The sequence below is a fragment of the Sciurus vulgaris genome, assembly GCF_902686455.1.
Source record: "Sciurus vulgaris genome assembly, chromosome: 4".
Lineage (NCBI taxonomy): Eukaryota > Metazoa > Chordata > Mammalia > Rodentia > Sciuridae > Sciurus > Sciurus vulgaris.
In genome coordinates this window covers 123,496,347-123,510,681 of record NC_136464.1, presented here as the reverse complement: position 1 = coordinate 123,510,681, position 14,335 = coordinate 123,496,347, and positions in this window count along the sequence as shown.

The window sequence follows — 14,335 nt, the reverse complement described above, 5'->3', positions numbered from 1 at the left end:
TTGCTCCAGGTGGAACATAAGTTTCACTCATAGCTGATTTAGATAATTTAGGTGGTAAGTTTTGGAACTTTTTAAATTGATTATATTTAGATGAGAATTTGAATTTAGATTCCATGCCAAATTAAAATATTGAAGCTGTTAGGATTGGGTGAGGGTATTGTTCATGTGAGAATCACGTGAATTTTAGGAGTGGGTCAGAGAAAAGACTGTTAGGTATTGAATTTTGATCTCAAAACCATATGATGAAATACTAACTCACGGTGCCTGTGAATCTGATTTAGAAATAGGGCCTTTACAAATATCATTAGTTAAGAATAGCAAAGTAAAACCATCCTAAATTTAGGGAGGTTCCAAATTGATGACATATTTCCTTATCTACTTCACCAACTGCTAAATAAGTCATTAAATTCTAAATAAATTGAAATGTAACTTTTGTCATGTATTAAGTTCTCAGTTTACTTGAAGGTATTAATGAGATCTCTAATCTTCCGGTGGACTTGTGTGTGTGTGTGTGTGTGTGTGTCTGTGTGGGTGGTGTTGGGGATTAAACCCAGGACCCTGTGCATGTGAAGCAAGCACTCTATCAACTGAGCTATATCCCCAGCCTGGACTTCTTTCTTAATTTGGAAAATCATAGTGTTTTAAAAAAAAATTATTTGTCATTAATACAGTCATCCCTTAGTATCTCTAGGAGATTCACTCCAAAATTCCCGTGGTTACCTAAATTCATGAATGCTCAAAACCATTAGAAAATGCAGCATAGTATTTACATATAACTTATGCACTTCCTCTTATATAGCTTAAATCATTTCTATTCTATTTATAATATACCTAATAATATATAAATGCTATACAAACAGATGCTGAACTGTATTGCTTAAGAAATAAGAAGAAGAATAAAAGGCTAAACATCTTTAATAAAGATACCTTTTTTAACAAATATTTTCCATTTATAATTTGTTGGATCCAAAGATGTGAAAATCTCTATTAACTGATTAGGTCATTTCATTATTCTTGGCTGTTTCAAATATTAAATTTGTCCTATTCATACAAAAACCACATTTTCCAAAAGTAAACCTCAATGACATTTATGTTGAATTCAATAAATGTATATGTTTATTTAGAAAGGATTGGTATTTTATGATATCAATTCCTCTCATTCAAAAAAGGGAGCTTTTAATTTAGTCATGCCTTACATATATTTTTCATGGATTTCTTATAGTTATACACACTTTCAATTTTTTCAAAAGAACATTTTTCTATTCTAAATTATATACATATGTTTATGTAAAATGTACACAAATACATTATACTGTGAACACACACACATACACAAACAAGTCCAAAAAGTTTCCTTTCTGTATATATACACATTTTTATTGGTTCTTTTTATACATGGTAGTTATACATGGTAGTAGAATCCATTTTGATGTAATTATACAAGACTGGAATATATCTTTTTCTAATTCAGACACCAGTACCTAATTAAAACAAGCAAATCGAAGTGATTTGGGGACCTTTAGTTTATACTGATTTTATTTACCAAACTGTTATTTATTGGTAGTAAAATCACTCCATATTCAGCTACACAATCAAATATCTACTAAATGTAGTACAAGTATGTCTTTTGATTCTCTTATGATATTTTCTTCAGTATTTCATTTTCTAGAACTTCTAAAATACTGAATATTATTTAAAGTAAATTCATCTTTGTTCATGTCACTTTTATTTAATGATGTTTCAAATACAAATTAATTACTTAGGAGAGACAAATTTTGTAAACAACTTTAATTTATATTTGCATGTGTAGTCACTTACACATTTTTAAGAAAGTCATATATTTCCTTCTCCTTTTTCTGAATGTACTACATAGATTTTCCTGTATTAAATTTGTAAATTCTTGAAATAAGCTATACTTGGGTTGCCAACACTAAATCTCTTGTTATATGTGTTATGAAAAAGTTGGAATCATGTATGGTATATTCTTCATATTTATACTGAGCAATATTTTATTAGGTTTCAGTATAGTGATTGTACTGGATTTATTAAATATTTTAATATAAGTAATAAAAATAAAATAATCCTCCCTAACCATCTTCTAAATGTGCTTCTAGTCCATGATTCAAAATGGATATTAAAACTGCAGCAATTGACATATAACTAAACCAGAAAAAAGTGGAAACATACAGAAACATTCCCCAATTTGTTTAAATTCTTCAGTCCCCCATTAATCATAGAAGACACTTACACACATCTCTTGTTGCAAAGAATTTAGTGACATGGTCATGACAGATGCTAGGGAGGTTGGTTAATGTTCTAATTGAGTGATCATGTGCCCATCTAAAAATTTAGGGCTTCCATTATTAGGAAGTTAATTAACATTCTATGTCAGAGTGCTTTCCTTTAACCTTCAAATATCAATGTGCACTTTTCTTTCAGTTAGGACACACCCTTGCAATCAGTCAAGGGTGATAATGATAACTATCACACAAATTCTGCATCCTGGTCAAACATTAGTGTCTTGGTGATATGCCAATTCTGCTTTCTAGATGTGAATTCTTTCTAGATATAGAAAACTCTAAATTAAGACGTCATCTATCAGATATATCAATGCAATTTATATAAATCAAAATTGAATCATGAGGGTGATTAGTTCCAGGTTCAGTCTTATCTCAATTATATAATTCTGTGTTGTGTATATACATCAAAAGTGTGTAAATAACCAGGCATGGTGGTACATGCCTATAATTCTGGCAACTCAGGAGACTGAGGCTACCTTGGCAACATAGAAAGACCCTAGCTAAGAATAAAAAATAAATGCAAGGACTGGGAATGACATTTAGTGGAAAAGCTCTCCTGGTTTCAATCTCCTGGGTACCCCTAGCCAAAAATACATGCAATTATTATGTCCTGTTGCATAAAATTTCATGATAATGCTAATTGAGAATTTATTTTGATCTTCCTTATTAGAAGACAAATAAAATATTTAAAGTTAATAATTATTTTCCAATTATTTAAAATATTTCAATAAAGAAATTCAATTCTATTAACTATTGAATTACCCTGGAGTTTAGATCACTTAGGGAAAACAGAAAAATTTATTTTTAATTTTTGTTTTATTAAACCTTTAAACTAAATGAGTCAAGTATACTGTAGTATTCAAAGGTGACTAAATAATCCCTCCAAATTATGAATTTATGGGATTAGAGGGTTTGTAAAGGAAATTTTAATACACTTTATTTTCCTATTCCACATTTTGAGACACCAAGTTTTCTTCTCTCTGTTATTATAGATAAATTTACATATACTTTCTTTTAATTTTACAACTAAAACAGTGTATTTGCCATTTGAAATATGTAATTTGTAAGAAAAAGTTACATACTTGTTTCAATATGATCATTTAATGATATTAATACCACTTAAAAAGTAACACTGAAAGTCCAACTTTCCTTCCTAACTCTGATTATTTTTGAGATTAACTTTATATCTAACCACATTGGCTTTATACAAACATCTGTCAGCATTTTCTTTTGTACTTGATTCATAAATTAACCTCAGAGAACTGATACATTTCAAATGTTGCATTCTCAAGGAAGGTCATGTGTGTCTCTTCAATTATTCAGGTCTAATTCAATGTCTTTTATTAATATTTTATAGACTTTGACATATATATTTTGAAGATTTTCTGTCAGGATTATAACAACATATTTTTCCTTATGTTATTACATATTTCATTTCTTTTTCTAATATATTTTCTATAATTTGGCTCTTCATTATATTTAATTGCATATATGATGACTATTGAGTTTTGAGTATTAAAACTATAACAACTATACTGGTTAATTTTGAGTGCCAACTTGACTAGATTAGGTAGGGCTTGAGAGTTAGAAAATCATTCTTTTAAGGGTGTTTATGGAGGTGTTTCCAGAGAAGACTGACCTGTATGTCAGTGAAGTGAGTGCAGACCTATGGTGACTGTGGTCAGTACCATCTAATAGGCTGGGGGCCCAGATGGAACAAAAAGGACATTTCTCACTCATTCTATTCTTTCTCAAGTGGATGGGTTTTGTTACTGTCACCCATGGACATCAAGCAGATTCTTCAACCTCTGAATACACACTTATACTATCATGGCTCCTGGGAACTCTTGGGTCTTCAAGCCTTAGACTGGGGCTGAATTATTGGTCTTGCTCCTATTCTCACATATCAAGCTTCTAGGACAGAGTAGTTACCAGTTTCCTTTCTCTCCAGTCTGAAGACAGTCGATGCAGAACTTTTTAGCCTCTTTGATTCTGTGAGCCAGCAAGTCTCCTCCCATAATTACATATATATTCTGTGCATTGTTACTCTGGAAAACTGACTGATACAGATTTTGATGCCAGATGAAATTCTATATGAATATAATTTTAAGTAATTTTTTAAGTGTATATTTTTTAGTTGTCAATGGACCTTTTGTATAATTTTATTTATTTATATGTGGTGCTGAGTATATAGCCCAGAGCCTCACACATGCCAGGCAAGCACTCTACCACTGAGCCACAACTCCAACCCCTTAAGTAAAAATTTTATTGATTGATTTATTTTTTGGATTTGGAAATTGACTCTCTAATCTGATTAAATCTAAAATTTCTAAGGACCCTACTTCTAATTGTGTAGAGAGCATTGAGTGTTCCTGGCATGAACTCCTTAGATAGAGAATGGATTAAAGCACTTAGTACTCAGAGGGAAAGGCTTTAGAAACCACATAGGTATTTGTTAGCATTTCATCACTGTGACAAAATATCTGAAAAATCAACTTACAAAGGTTCATTTCTTCTCATGGTTTCAGATATTTCAGTACATATTCCTTTGGCCACATCACTTGGGGCCCATGGTAGCATAATACATCATGACAGGAACACTTGCAGGAGGAAATCCATGCATCTCATGTTGGCTGGGAAGCTCAGAGAAATAAAAGGAAGGATACAGGGTTCTAATATCCCTTTCAAGGGCCTGCCTTAGTGACTTAACTTCCTTCCATTTATTGGCACCACCCAAAGACTTTACTACCTCCCAGTAGTGCCACAAGCTGCTGACCTAGCCTCTAGCATGTGGGCCATGGGAGACAGTTAAGGAAAAAAAAAAAAAAATAGCAATGCTTGGTACATTTGTTTTGAAAACTAGTTAATTGCAATCATTTTGCTCTTGAAAATTTTCCAGACACATATTCAAAATAGGAAAGAACAGAAAATATTTTATTTGAGATATCCTTTTCTATGATTAATCATTCCATTGCTTTCTTTTTCTAATTGTGTTAAATGTGCAGTAAAATTTTATAGTGTATGCTAATGCAAGGCATATTTTTTCCTGTTTCCCATTCTAGTGGAAATGCTTTTGTGCTTGCCCATGATGTAAGAGAATAACATTTGTACTGAAGCAGGTATTGATAAAACTATGAAACATATAATGTACTATCTAATGCATAGAAAATATCAACATTTAAAAATTAACAATTTATGGTAATTGCACTTAATTTTAACCTAAATCTGCATGACATTTACATAATATTTGTATATATTTAGAAATATACAGTAAATTTTCTTTTAATTATATTAATATCCTGAATATTTCTAAGGATTTCCTAATTTTGAAAACTTTATGTATTGCTAGAAAAATTTCCTCTTGTTCTTGTCTAGTTTGACTGAATTTTTGTTATCAAAATTATATTTCACATTTTTGCTCACAAATAAGAATTGTCTATTATTTTTTGTACTTACGGATTAACTGTTTAGATTTTGGGCACATTTTAATATATATTTAGTTGTGCCCAGGATACAGATGTTTCACTGAGTATTTTGACAGTACTTAATTAATTTCTGACAGTCATGGTTTCTGATGATTAACATTCAAATCATTTTCCCTCATATGCAATGTCTTATTTTCCTCTGGTCACTTTTAAGAAATTTTCCTTATCTTTATTTTCAGTGATTAAAATGTATTAGATATAGTTTTATTCTATTTGAGTTTTACTGAGCTTCTGGACTATGAAAATTTGTGTTTTACTAAATTCTGAAAAAATGTGTTAATTAAACCTTTAAATATTTTCCCATTTTTCTTCTCTTTTCAGTACTTAATTACTTATATGTCAAACTTTTAAATATATTTTTAATTAGTGCTTTATAGATTACATAAAGGTGAAATTAACTATGATATATTCATATTTGTAATATCATAACTTGGTCAAGTTCGTTCTTCTCGTTTCCCGTTCCTTTCCTTCTCCTCAATCTTCTTCTTTTGTTCCACTAATCTTCCTTCTATTTTCATGGGGTTATTCCCCCATTTTTCCTTATTTGATCTAGCTTCTGCATACGAGAGAAAACATTTGACCTTTGATTTTGTGAGTTTAACATTTCATGTAGCATGATGTTCTCTAGTTCCATCAATTTATCAGCAAACACCATAATTTCATTTTTCTTTAGGAATGAGCATTACTCTACTGTTTTCTTTGATCTGTTGACAGGTAGCTGGGCTGGTTCCATTACTTGGCTCTTGTGAATTGCAATCCTATAAACACTAATGTGCCTATATCACTATAATATGCTTATTTTAATTCTTTTGGATAAATACCAAGAAATGAGATAGCTGGGTAATATGGTGGATCAATTCCAAATCTTTTAAGGAATCTCCATACTGCTTTTAAAGTAGTTGTAAAATTTGCAGTCTCACCAACAATGTATGAGTGTACCTTTTCTCCACATCCTTGTCAGCATTTATTATTTGCATTCTTTGTGATTTCCATTCTGATTGGAATGAGAGAAAAATCTCAGTGTAGTTTTCATTTGCATTTTCCTGACTGCTAGAAAAGTTGAACATTTTTTCATATATTAGTTGGTCATTTGTATTTCTTCTTTTGAGAAGTATCTGCTTAGTTCTTTTGCCCATATGTAAATTGTATTTTTTTTTGGTGTTAAGCTTTGTGCGTGTGTTTTTGTTTTTTTGTTTTTTTTTTTTTTTTTTTTACTGTGCACTATACATTTGCAAGTTATTGTTGCAGCATCCATGGTAAAGGAGGCCCCAATTTAGGTCCCACTCTGCCGACACTGGGAGCTCTTCATTTCCCATGGTAGCCTGCTCCTTTCCTGGACAACTGTAGCTATGGCACAGTTCCCACATGTCACTAATATCAACTGCAAACTGCCACATGGTTCTGTCCCCTTGAGTTAAACAGACTTCAAAGTATTTATTAAACACTTACTGTGTTTAAGATATTGATGCGAATAGGAAATACAAACACATATGATGCACATTTGAGATCGTTCAATATTATTATCATGAGGTCTGTTCAACAGGGGAGGAAAAACTATATAGAAGAAATCAATAAGAGCCAAAGTGCCTTTCTGTTTGATACATTCTATTATTTTTTACATCCTTCCCTCCCGCCCCCTTTGTCCCTCTATACAGTCCCTCCTTCCTCCATTCTTGCCCCCTTCCCACCCCTCATTATGTGTCATCATCCGCTTATCAGCGAGATCATTTGTCGTTTGGTTTTTTGAGATTGGCTTATCTCACTTAGCATGATATACTCCAATTTCATCCATTTGCCTGCAAATGCCATAATTTTAATATTCTTTATAGCTGAGTAATATTCAATTGTATATGTATACCACAGTTTCTTTATCCATTCATCAATTGAAGGACATCTAGGTTGGTTCCACTATCTGGGTATTGTGAATTGAGCAGCTATGAACATTGATGTGGTTGTATCTCTGTAGTATGCTTATTTTAAGGCCTTTGGATATAGGCCAAGGAGTAGCATAGCTGGGTAAAATGGTGAGTCCATTCCAAGTTTTCTGAGGAATCTCCATACTGCTTTCCAGTGTGGCTGCACTAATTTGCAACCCCACCAGCAATGTATGAGTGTACCTTTTTCCCCACATCCTCTCCAACACCTATTGTTGCTTGCATTCATGATAATCGCCATTCTAAATATGGTGAGATGGAATTTAGGGTAGGTTTTGATTTGCATTTCTTATTACTAAAGATGGTGAACATTTTTCATATGTTTGTTAATTGCTTCTAGATCTTCTTCTGTGAAGTGTCTGTTCATATCCTTAGCCCATTTGTTGATTGGGTTATTTGTATTCATCGTGTAGAGTTTTTTGAGTTCTTTATATAGTCTGGAAATTAGTGCTCTATCTGAAGTATGAGTGCAAAGATTTTCTCCCACTCTATAGGCTCTTTCTTCGCATTCCTGATAGTTTCCTTTGCTGAGAGAAAGCTATTTAGTTTGAATCTATCCCAGTTATTGATTCTTGCTTTTATTTCTTGTGCTATGGGAGTCCTGTTAAGGAAGTCTAATCCTAAGCCCAGAAGTCGAAGATTTGGACCAACTTTTTCTTCTATAAGATGCAGGGGCTCTGGTCTGATTTCAAGGTCCTTGATCCATTGTGAGTTCATTTTTGTGCAGGGTGAGAGATAGGGGCTTAATTTCATTCTGTTGCATATGGATTTCCAGTTTTCCCAGCACCATTTGTTGAAGAGGCTATCTTTTCTCCATTGCATATTTTTGGCACCTTTGTCTAGTATGAGAAAATTGTATTTATTTGGGGTTGTGTCCGTGTCCTCTATTCTGTACCATTCATCTTCCTGTCTATTTTGGTAACAATACCATGCTGTTTTTGTTACTATTGCTTTGTAGTATAGTTGAAGTTCTGATATTGTGAAATCCCCTGTTTCATTCTTCCTGCTAAGGATTGCTTCAGCTATTCTGGGTTTCTTATTCTTCCAGATGAATTTCATGATTGCTTCCTCTAATTCTGTAAGGTACATCATTGGGATTTTAAATGGAATTGCATTGAATCTGTATAGCACTTTTGGTAGTATGGCCATTTTGACAATATTAATTCTTCCTATCCAAGAACATGGGAGATCTTTCCATCTTCTAAGGTCTCTCAACCTACAATTATACTGTAGATTTTCTTTTTTCTGCTTTTTGAAAAATTTTATTTTTATTTCTTTACTTTTCTTGCTCTCTTTTTCTTTTGCTTACCTGTTCCCTCAGAGTATTTCTCCCTTTTTTGAATGCTAACGTCCAATTTCTTTTGATTACACTCTCACCCTTTCTATTATCTAGAATATCTGTATAATCTTTTCTTATCCCTTTAACAGATACATGCTACATCCCTCTGCATCCTCTTTGTCCTCCATTAGAATCTGCAGACCTTAATGCAAATCTGTTTGTTTTACTGAAGATAATATTTGAACTCATTCTGTTTATTATGACAATTTTGTTATTGTCCTCATGGGGGCTATTTGGTCTAGGATTGCATAGTGTCTGAATTGGGCACTGCTAATATGGATCACCCCATGAAGAAAAGGTTTTGGAATTCTATAGGGCCACTAAAAGTGTATAGGGGGAAATCTGAAATACCACAGATCTGCACTGCTACAGGGGAAGATACATGAACAACATGAAAAAAACAAGGGAATAAAATGATCCAAACAAATCTAGACTCTATATTAATAGAATCCAATGACAGTATGTTAGAAGAAATGTCAGAAAAGGACTTCAGATTATACATGATTAAGATGATTCTCAAAGAAAAGGATGAGATAAGAGAGCAAATGCAGGCAATGAATGATAATACCAATAAGCTGAAAGAACAAGTGCAGGAAGCAAAAGATCATTTCAACAAAGAGATAGAGATTCTCAAAAAAACCAAACAGAAATACTTGAAATGAAGGAAACAATAAACCAAATAAAAAACTCAATGGAAAGCATCACCAAAAGACTAGACCACATGGAAGACAGAACCTCAGACAATGAAGACAAAATATTTAATCTTAAAAATAAAGTTGCCCAAACAGAGAAGATGGTAAGAAATCATGAACAGAATCTCCAAGAACTATGGGACATCATGAAAAGTCCAAATTTAAGAATTATTGGGATTGAGGAAGGCACGGAGATACAAACCAAAGGAATGAACAACCTATTCAATGAAATAATATCAGAAAATTTCTCAAACCTGAAGAATGAAATGGAAAATCAAATACAAGAGGCTTACAGAACATCAAATGCACAAAATCACAACAGATCCACACCAAGGCACATTATAATGAAAGTGCCTAACATTCGAAATAAAGGTAGGATTTGAAGGCCGCAAGAGAAAAGCATCAGATTACATATAGGGGGAAACCAATATGGATAGCAGTAGACTTCTCAAAACAGACTCTAAAAGGTACAAGGGCCTGGAACAACATATTTCAAGTTCTGAAAGAACATGGTTGCCAACCAAGAATCTTATACCCAGCAAAACTAACCTTCAGATTTGAAGATGAAATAAAATCCTTCCATGATAAGCAAAAGTTAAAAGAATTTACAAATAGAAAGCCTGCACTACAGAAAGTGCTCAACAAAATATTCCATGAGGAGGAAATGAAAAACAACAATGTAAGTCAGCCAAGGGAGGAACTACCTTAGAGAAAAACCACTCACAGGAGAAACCAAGCCAACTTAAAAACCAAAAATAAGCCCAAATTACTGGGAATTCAAATTGTATCTCAATAATAACCCTGAACGTTAATGGCCTAAAGTCATCAATCAAAAAGTATGGACTGGCAGAATGGATTAAAAAGAAAGACCCAACAATATGCTGCCTGCAAGAGACTCATCTCATAGAAAAAGACATCCACAAACGAAAGGTGAAAGGATGGGAAAAACCTACTATGCACATGGACTCAGTAAAAAGTGGGGGTTTCCATCTTTATTTCAGATAAAGTGAACTTCAAGCCAAAGTTAGTCAGAAGGGATAAAGAAAGACATTTCATACTGCTTAAGGGAACCATAAATGAGGAAGACATAACAATAGCAAATATTTATGCCACAAACAATGGTGCATCCCTGTACATCAAACAAATCTTTCTCAATTTCAGGAATCAGATAGACCACAACCAATAATTCTGGGTGACTTTAATGCACTGATGTCACCACTAGATAGATCTTCCAAACAAAATCCAACCAAAGAAACCATTGAACTGAATAACACAATCAGTAACCTAGACTTAATAGACATATATAGAATATTCTATCCATCAACGCGCAGATTCACTTTCTTCTCAGTAGCACATGGAATCTTCTCAAAAATAGCCCATATGTTATGCCACAAAGCAGCTCTTAGGAAATGCAAAAAAATAGAGATACTGCCTTGTGTTCTATCAGATCATAATGGACTGAGAGTAGAAATCAATGACAAAATAAAAAACAGAAATTACTCCAACATCTGGAGACTAAATAATATGCTACTGAATGAAACATGGATAGCAGAAAACATCAGGGAAGAGATAACAAAATTCTTAGAGGTCAATGAGAACAAGGATACAACATATCAAAATCTCTGGGACACTATGAAAGCAGTACTAAGAGGAAAATTCATTGCATGGAGCGCATTCCAGAAAAGAATGAAAAGTCAACAACTAAATGACCTAACATTACCGCTCAAAGTCCTAGAAAAAGAAGAACAGAATAACAGCAAAAGTAGTAGAAGACAGGAAATAATTAAAATCAGAGCTGAAATCGATGAAATTGAAACAAAAGAAACAATTTAAAAAATTGACAAAACAAAAAGTTGGTTCTTTGAGAAAGTAAACAAAATAGACAAACCTTGGCCACGCTAACAAAGAGTAGGAGAAAGAAAACTCAAATTACTAAAATTCTTGATGACAAAGGAAATATCATGACAGACACCACTTAGATACATAACATAATGAGATGCGACTTCGAAAATCTGTATTCCAAAAATATAGAAACTACTGAAGACATTGACAAATTTCTAGAGACATATGCTCCTCCCAAGCTGAACCAGGAGGACATCCACAATTTAAACAGATCTATATCAAGCAATGAAATAGAAGAAGCCGTTAAAAACCTACCATCCAAGAAAAGCCCAGGACCAGACGGATTCTCAGCCAAGTTCTACAAGACCTTCAAAGAAGAACTCATTCCAACACTTCTCAAAGTATTCCAGGAAATAGAAAAGGAGGGTACCCTACCAAACTCATTCTATGAAGCTAATATCACCCTCATACCCAAACCAGGCAAAGACACATCAAGGACAGAAAATTTTAGACCAATATCCTTGATGAATATGATGCAAAGATCCTTAACAAAATATTGGCAAACTGTATCCAAAAACATATTAAGAAAATCGTGCACCACAATTTTCAAGTGGGGTTCATCCCTGGAATGCAAGGATGGTTTAACATCCATAAATCAATAAATGTAATCCATCATGTCAGTAGACTTAAGGATAAGAATCACATGGTTGTTTCAATTGATGCAGAAAAAGCGTTCGACAAAATACAACACCCCTTCATGCTCAAAACATTAGAAAAAATAGGGATAGTAGGAACATACCTGAACATTGTAAAGGCTATTTATGCTAAGCCCATGGCCAACATCATTCTTAATGGAGAAAAACTGAAACCATTCCCTTTAAAAATGGGAACAAGATAGGGATTTCCTGTTTCACCACTTCTATTCAACATTGTCCTTGAAACTCTAGCCAGAGCAATTAAGCAGACCAAAGAAATTAAAGGGTTACGAATAGGAAAAGAGGAACTTAAGCTGTCACTATTTGCTGATGACATGATTCTATATTTAGAGGATCCAAAAAACTCCTCCAGAAAACTTCTAGACCTCATCAATGAATTCAGCAAAATAGCAGGCTATAAAATCAACACGCATAAATCTAAAGCATTTTTATATGCAAGCAATGAAACATCTGAAAGGGAAATGAGGAAAACAACTCCATTTGCAATAGCCTCAAAAAAATAAAATAAAATACTTGGGAATCAACCTCACCAAAGAGGTAAAAGATTATACAATGAAAACTACAAAACATTGAAGAAAGAAATTGAGGAAGACCTTAGAAGATGGAAAGTTTTTTTTGTTTTTTTTTTAAGTATGTATTGTGGATGTTAATTTGCTGTTGGAGGAGCTGATGGGAAAACTGCTCCCATTCTATAGGCTCTTCATACTCTTAATTGTTTCTATTGCTGTGCACAGCATTGTGAGAAGATTTCACAGATCTGGAAGGATCTGTCCTCTTTTTGTTCAATGTATTTCTCTCTGTCTTCTGAATGCATAATTTGTGTTAATCTATCTTTGAGTTCATTTCTTTCATGCTCACTGAAACATGTGTCATTTCCACTCTGCCATTGAGTACATCCAATTATTATTTTATTTTAGATATTGTCAATGTTATTTTTTTTCTTTTTCCATATATTTAGAATATTTGAAGAGAACTTTAATTTTCCATTTATTCTATGTGCATTATCTCTTACCCCATTGAACATAGTTATAGTAGCTACTTTAAAATATTTGGTTGGTAATGCCAGCATCTGGGACGTATTAGGACAGCATATTATATCCCCTGACAGATAATTGGCTATATGAAACTGGTTCTTTTTTTTTTTTTTAATTTTTCCTGCACATATTGAATATTATATTGTGCAGACTCTGGGTTCTTTCATAATTCTTTAGAGAGTGCTCGTTTTTTAGTTCATTTGTTAATTTGTTTGTTTTTCTTTTAGAAAGACAAGCAGCCCAGGTAATTTATGATCATCGTCTTTCCTTCTTTCTGGTGTGGCTCAAATAGCCATCCAATCTTTAAAATTCTATTGTACTGTTTTCAGTGAAAACAAATGTATATGTCATGTTCCTTACTAGTCATTATCCTATTTTATTTTTGCTTGTCTGAAACATGTTCTCAGGTAGATACTTGAGGAAAGGATCATAATTCGACTGGTTCTTGATTTCTTGCATGGTTATCATGATGCTTCAATTTATATGCCAAATTGACTTAATCATGGGTACACAGATTTCTGGTTAAATATTAATTTGGGTGTGTCTGTGACAATGTTTCTGGAGAAAATTAACACAGGAATCAGTAGACTGAGTAAACACTATTACCTTCTCTAATTTGATTGAACCTCCTTCGATTAATTGAAAACCTAAATAAACAAACAAAAAAATGAAAGAGAAATTCACCTAACTACCTTAAAGTGGGGCATTTGTGCTTTTCTTATATTTTGACTCAAACTGAAACATTAGTTCTTCTTGTGAGTCCAGCTGGCCACCTCTCATGCTGGAATTATATCCTTGGCTCTCTTGGGTATACAGCTGGCTGATTACATATCTTGGGACTTTTCAGTCTCCAAATTTCTTTCTTTTGGTATGAATAATAGTTATGCAGAAATCTGGTTAAACTCTAATATATTAATTTCTTGATATTCTTGGTAATTAATATCTGTTGGTCTCTATAAATTCCAAAATTTTACCATAAAGTACACTAACTTT